The sequence below is a fragment of the Echinops telfairi genome, unplaced genomic scaffold (genome assembly GCF_000313985.2).
Source record: "Echinops telfairi isolate 266 unplaced genomic scaffold, ASM31398v2 ScPeMD7_443;HRSCAF=831, whole genome shotgun sequence".
In the NCBI taxonomy this organism is placed as follows: domain Eukaryota; kingdom Metazoa; phylum Chordata; class Mammalia; order Afrosoricida; family Tenrecidae; genus Echinops; species Echinops telfairi.
This window is the reverse complement of record NW_022104341.1, coordinates 35,938,955-35,946,217: the sequence shown is the minus strand read 5'-3', so window position 1 is coordinate 35,946,217 and position 7,263 is coordinate 35,938,955. Positions and strand designations below refer to the sequence as shown.

At 44.1% G+C, this 7,263-nt stretch overlaps 1 long non-coding RNA gene across 1 annotated transcript; it reads left to right on the top strand.

Annotated features, from left to right (window-relative positions):
- The first annotated feature begins 1,841 nt into the window (after positions 1–1,841).
- LOC123521906 lies at positions 1,842–4,230 on the top strand. Its single transcript, XR_006680258.1, has 3 exons — positions 1,842–2,451; positions 2,585–2,844; positions 3,226–4,230. It is a non-coding gene; the product is annotated as an uncharacterized LOC123521906 (long non-coding RNA).
- The last annotated feature ends 3,033 nt before the right edge of the window (positions 4,231–7,263 follow it).

The window sequence follows — 7,263 nt, the reverse complement described above, 5'->3', positions numbered from 1 at the left end:
CTCAAGAAGCACTCAGGGGAACAATCTCCCTGAGTTCTTGCATGTTGGTAACAGCTTGTGCCTTTTATACTTGAAAGTCATTTTGCTGAAATACAATTCTTGGCTCACATGTTCTTTCTTTGAGTATCTTAAATATGTGACTCAATTTTCTTATGGCATGACAAGTTGTTGTCCCAAGGCTGGACGATAATCTAATATTCAGTTCCTTTTAAGTCACTTGATGTTTTTGCTCAGATGTCCAATTTTTTTCCTTTAAAAAAAACAAACAACAACACAGGACTTTTATTAGTCACCACCCCTCTCAATTTGTTATACTGTGATGTGTTCCTGTGATTCGGGAAGCCACGGCACGGGTTTCTCAGATACCTGCAGGGACTGGTGGCAGGTTTCAGCAGAGCTTCCAGACTACGAATACACATGGGAGGAGGAGTAAGCAATTACAAAAGGATCAGCCGCTGGAAACCTTGTGAACAGCAGGGAACATTGTCTGCTACAGTGTCAGAAGATGAGCCCTCAGGTTTGAAGTCATTATAATACGACCTAAGAAGGGCTGCCTCCTCAAAGTAGCGTCGATCGTATTGACATGGATGGGGCAAAGCCTTGGGGAGCTTCATTTACCGATGGGGCACAACACAAAATGAGAAGAAACAACTGAGGATATCGACTAATAATCGGAACATAGCATATCAAAGCAAAGGAGCTGTGCTGGCATAGTGGACCACAAGTTGGGCTTCAAAACCACCAGCTGCTTGGCAGGAGAGAGAGATGAGACCTTCTACCCCCATAAAGATTGAAGTCTCAGAAACCCATAGGAGCAGTTCTACTCTGTCCTATAGGGTCAGAATCAATGCAATAGCAATGAGCTTGGGGTTTGGTGGTGGTGGGGTGTTTATTATGAGAATTATATCATCGTGTAGCCAAATGATAGATGGGGAAGCATCTCATTGTAAAATTATTCCAGTTGACAAGTGAAAACAACATTCTATAATTGGAATATTACCAGTTTTTTAACCCATAGTGGATTTAATGGATAGAGAAAAATAAAATGTATGGTTACTAACATTATTTAAAAAGAAAGTCAATTCAGGACTATGTGCCTTTTGGTAAAACAATACAATGCCAACTATAGGCTAGTCTTGCCAAAGGAACTGAACCTGAGTCTAGATCCAGTAATCAATCCAGTAACACAGAGGCCATTAGAATATTCTGAATGCCCTACAATGAATTCAATCAGCAATGTTCTGACTGGAAAACTCCACAGGTTAGGGATTCTTCTAGGGTGGTCCTAATCCGGTATGCTTTTATCACCTGAGAGCTATCTGGAAATTCAAACGTTCAGTCCTCATTCTGATCTACTGAATTAGAACTCATGGAGTGAGGACCCGGCAATCGGCATTTAATTAATTAATTTATTAGATCATTTTATTGGGGGCTCTTGCAGCTCTTATAACATTCCATGTATCAATTGTATCAAGTATATTTGTATGTCCATATGCTGCCATCATTATTTTCTAAACATTTACTTTCTATTTGAGCCCTTGGTATCAGTCCTTTTTTTCCCCTTCCTACCCCCATCCAACCTTGTGACCCCTTGATAAAAATTATAAATCATTATTGTTTTCATGTCTTACACTGACTACTGTCTCTCTTCACCCACATTTCTGTTGTTCATCCCCTTGGGAGGGGAGATTATGTGTCGATCATTGTGACTGGTTCCCACTTCCTCCCCTCCTCCTTCCAACTTCCCCGGACCCTCCTGGAATCACTACTCCCAATTCTGTTCCTGAGGGGTTTATCTGGCCTGGATTCCAGGTGTTGTGAGCTCTTATCTGTACCAGTGTACATGCTCTGGTCTAGCCAGAATGGAAAGGCAGGACTGGGGTCATGTTAGTGGGGGGAGAGGAAGCCTCAAAGGACCAGAGCAGCAACCAGTGTCCTCTCAGTTAGTCTGATTCAAGCTGAAGGAGGTCAACTATGTGTCAAAGTTTTCATTCTTCAATAGAATCACAAAAAGTTAAAAAAAGAAATAGATGGAAGAAGTACTTTTACATTAAAACACATCCAAGTTTTAAACTGAAAAAGATAGGTGAAAAACCGTTGAGAACCTGGATGAAGTTATTCATAAAAAGTAACCCTTGGGGTCAGTTTGGGAGAAAGCTGTGGCTGTGGCTGGTTTGGGGCACATGGAAGGATTTCTGCCTGGAAAAGGTCTGTTTCATGTCCTGCGTGCCTGTCACAGGGCACTTGGTTGGTGACAATATATTCTGTATTATTTCCCTTTGGGTTTCCCTTCACCATAAGAAGCTGTAGAAAACTACTGCTGCTTGAATGACACCGTATAGCCTCTCGGGCCTTCGCTTGTTTCCTGGAGCCATGAGCAAGGAGCGTTTGCTCACTCTGGAGTTTCACTTCACAGCCCACCATGCTGACCGCCAGCAGGGATTTGTCATGGTACGGGAAATGACTTCATAGGTTCTAATTCTCGAGGCCCGTGCTTGACTTGCTTTGGGGGAGTGGAGGGAGTAAAAGGGCTGGATTCACTTTGACAATCATTTCCTCTCCTCTCCCATTTTACCCTTTACAGCTGCCTGAAAAATGGGCTCTCACCAGCAGCCCGTCCAGGAGAAGGAGCAAGGTGTCCACGTGGATCCTCTGATAAGACCTCCTTGTGCCTCCTTTCTCACAGGAGGAGTCGTCTGAAGGAGAGCTAACAGTGGCGAAGGGGAAGGAATCTTCATGGACTGGCTGCCCCCACCCCCTGACTAAGGAGCCCTGGTGGTCCGGTGTTTAAAGAGTGCCACTGTGAACAAGAGACTGGTGGCTTTAACTCTTCAGCCACTCCATGTAAGAATGAGGCTGACGTCTGTTTCATAGGATGTCAGCCTTGGAAACTGTGGGGGTAGTTCCACTCCACACTAAGGGTCACTACGAGGTGGAATCCACGGGACAGGCACAGGTTTTGTTTTGTTCTGCCTCACCTCTACTCACACCTCTGTAGCTCCCAGGCTCTGGGCTGTCGATTTAGAGTGCAGGCAAAGATCATTGTAAAGAAGCCTAAAGCTACTCACCTGGTTTGGAAATCTTGACATTTTCTATTTCGCTTCTTATCAATGAATGCCGAGTCCTTCTTAAATAAGTATTTTCATGACTTAGCTTTTTTTTTTTTTTGACTTAGCCTTTTAAATGTAACTTTCATATTCATTTATTTTTATTGTGTTTCACCAGAATACCATCCTGTGACTGATTGGAAATTAGAAACTAGAATGAACACGAATGAGTTCCCTACAGAGAGTTTGAGGAGCACGGACACAGATACCCTAGAATCAAGAGATCCGTTGATGAAAAGACAGCACAAAACAAAGTGAAAACGAGAAAAAGCACTGAGTGAGAGAGCTGACTTTCCTCGTGTAAAACTGACAAAGGACTGAAAATCCAGACCAAGTTCATTCAAGCCAACGAGAAGAACCTGAGCAGAAGAGCCTGCCGGTCATGTCACATCAAAGGAAATCCTGGGGCCAAGAAGCGTGTGGCATGTTCAACCTCCGTCTATCAGGGACAACGAAAACTTAAAGTCATCAGAGAGGTCAAAGGTCAGGCTCACCGTCCTGAGGGTGGCTGAGGACACAGGTGTCCACCATGATGGAAAACCAACAACAAAATAATTCTAGAAAATTGTCTGACAATATCTACCAAAGCTAGCAATTCAGTTCCCAGACACACCACAAATATTTGGCCTGAGTTAGTTGAATGGCAGGTGCAAGAATCCTCAGACATGCTGTCTCTGCAGTTCTCCCAAATTGAAATAACCTGAATATACCGCCGTCCAAAGAACAGACGAGATGTGGTATGTTCATAGCATCGAAAACTAACCCGCCGTGAACCGTCACAAAGCACGCAGCTTGGTCCAACAACACCATGAATCTGACAAGCATACAGAACTGTTGCAGGGGGTCACCATGGGTCAGAGAGTTTCAGTAGACAGACTGGCTTATCAACTTACTTATATCTTGGCGCTACACTTTGTCATCTGGAAGGTAAGGTCCTTCAGGTGAGGCCTTGTGGGGAGGAGGTAGATGTTATATCACCGATAGATCCTAGAGCAGGGAAAATGTCAGAGTTAGACGCACAAGTCTATGGTATCAAAGTTAGAGGCTGCTACTGGAACTCAGGACGCCAGACCTCCTGTTGCTGGAGTCCTTGCACTAGAGACCCCCCCTCTCCACCCCCTCTACCCCACCCACCCCCACCCCCACCCCCAGCAAGAAGCACATGGAGACCTGAACTTTCCCTGCTGTGAGAATTACCAAGGGACTAGGCTGAGGGGAGCTGTAGGCGCTTATGACCCTGGGACAGGACAATAGGACTGGGCAGAGACAGAGGCTCCAAATAATAGGTGCAGTTTCTCCAGCTCTATATCTTTGGCTAGAAACCATGGTGGCACAGTGGTTATGAGTTAGGCTCCTAACCAAAAGTCAGTAGTTTGAAACCACCAGCCTTGCGGCAGGAGTAAGATGAGGCTTTCTACTCCTGAAACGAGTTGCAGTCTCAGAGACTCCTGGAGGCAGTTCTGCCCTGTCCTCCAGGCTCGCTCTGAGTCCGAATACACTTGATGGCACAGTTGGTTGTTGTTGTTGGTGGTGGTGTTTCAGCATATCTTTGGCTCAGTCTTCCTGGCAACTGTGAACGCTGACAGTATGTGGCCCAGGAGCTCTGGAGCCACACTTGTATTTTGGGCTGGCTCAGGTTGGATTTTTATTAGTGCTTTCCCATTTCATGTAGTTAAGTGCCTGGTTCTCACAAAGGGTTTCCCCAACTTATGCTGCCTCCCTTCTGTAGGCACAGCATCGCAGGCACTGCCTCCTGTGGGGCTCATGGGTTCCCAATGTACTTTCACTCTGCCCCTCCCTAATTTCTTTTTAATTCATTGTTTTAGGGTAGAGGAAATATCTAAGAAAATGCTTGTCAATCCAACATATTTTTACAAGAACAGCTCAGTGACATTAGTTATGCTCGTCATGCTGTGTAACCATCACCACTGTCCATTTCCAAATCATTCTACCGCCATTCACAGAAACTCAGTGCTTCCTAAGCAAAACCTCGTCGTGCCTCCTTCCCTCTCACCTAGAGAAGCCACTAAAAAGCTTTGGTTTATAGGCCAATGTCATAGAAGTGGTATCATACATATGGTCTCTTGTGGCTGGCCTGTTTTGCTCAGCGCATTTTCAAGGGTTGTCAATGTTGTAGCATTTATTATGACTTCATTTCTTTATGGCTGAGTAATATTGCATTGTATGCATGCACCACATTTTGCTTATCCATTCAGGTTGGTATATATAGACCATTTTTATTTATCGTAATGCTTTCTGGTATCTTGAATAGAGCCAGAGGTTTTAGAAAAGCAATTTTTCATGGAAGCACACCTGCCTGTGTGAACATGAGGTGTTGATGTTCAAAAATAAGAAATAAAATTGATGTGAATGAGTATGGACAAAGTGGAGACCCCAAACCCACCTGTAAGATAATTGGACACAGATAAGGGCCACACGGAAGGGATGATACACCCAGGGTGTGGAATAGCACTGATGAAATATATAACTATTATCTAGTTCTTTAATATTTCCTCCCCTTACCATTGCGGCCTTTGTTTTATCTCATTAATCTTGTTAGAACTGCATAGGTCCATTTGTACAATTAAGATTGTTTAATGCATGAAAGCCAGGCTAGATAACCCTTCAGAAATAGTAATGGGAGTAACGATGCCCTGAGGGTACAGAAAGGGTGTGTGTGTGTGTGTGTGTGTGCTGATAGTACTGATGAATGTATAACCCCACATGAGGGGAAAGAACAACAGAATTGCAGGTGAATGGATAATTCAGATGATGTAAGATACAGCAATAAATCAATTAATAAATTAATATGATAATAAGGGTTCCTGGGGGGTATGGTGGGGAAGGGAGGGGATAAAGAGGAGCTAATATCAAGGAGTTCAAGAAGAAAGAAATGTTTTGAAACTGACGGTGGCAACAAGTGTACAATTATGCTTGATCTACTTGAATTATGAATTGTTACAATATCTGTAAGAGCTCCCAATAAAATGATTTTTAAAAAAGCAACTGTTTTCACTGTCGATTAACATTCCTGAGTTTTGATTTCAAGTCCTTCCCAACTTCTCCATGATCATGTATGGACTGTCATCTAGCATCTATTCCCGGGAACCTCTCCCTCTGCTGGCGGCTTCTCCTCAGGCTTCTCCAGATCTTGCTGTGGGGCTGCCTCTCCACCCTCAGCCCTTCACTGCTCCTCTCTTAGGTCCCCTCCCATTGGTCCTCCTGCTGGGGCACTAACCTGAATCCCCCCACCCCCCAGCCCCACCCCGCCCCAAGCTCAGGCCCCACCTATGGTGCCCAGAGCCACTCCTTCGCTTGCTCACCCTGTCAGTGCTCTAGCCACCTCACGCAGGCCCTCGCCGAGTCTTTGAGGCTTTTGATGGGGGAGGGAGTAACTTGAAGACTGAAGTTGAACACTAATACCTTTTGCTCCAGATGGAAACAGGTTATTGAGGCATGAAACAAACTTACTTTGTAAAGTTTGGCAATTTGTGTCAGCGTGAAAGATGATGAGTGAGTGACATCTCCTCTTAGACATGGAAGTGTTCATCAACCTCAGTATGCAAAATTACTGCTTTCTCATGCAAAACAAACAGGGTCTTCCCACTTGACCAGTACACCCTCCCATTTCCACCAAAGAGCATTGCCTAGCGGTTCCCACTCCATAAGAAAAGCTTTAAATTTTACTCAAAACTGTATTGAGGAAAGAGTTATATTCGTCAACCAGATGAAACAAAATGCAAAATGTTAATTACGAGAGTGAGAATTAATTTTCAGTTGTCTCCCTGCGTTTCTTGAAGTGTTGGAGTGTTGCCGACCGCTGTTTTGTGGCTCACGTCAGTGAGTGACTCACTGTGGGGAATAAGCATTTAATTCAGGAGCAGAATGAAGATTAATAGTGTTCTGTAAATCTGGTAGGTTCACAGTTTGAAAGCTTGTTTTGCACAGATGTTAATACTAATTTGTAGCTTTAATACTACCTTGTAGCTTTAAAGTACTTCTTCTATTATGCTGATGTTCCACTCCAGAATCCCCTGTGGAGTGTTTTTGTCTGTTGTCTTACTCAATTCCCTTGACACCTGTTCTTTCTTACCTGGCTGCAAGAAACAGTCCACCCTCTAATATGCCAGCAAGTAAGGAGAGGACAGTCACTCTT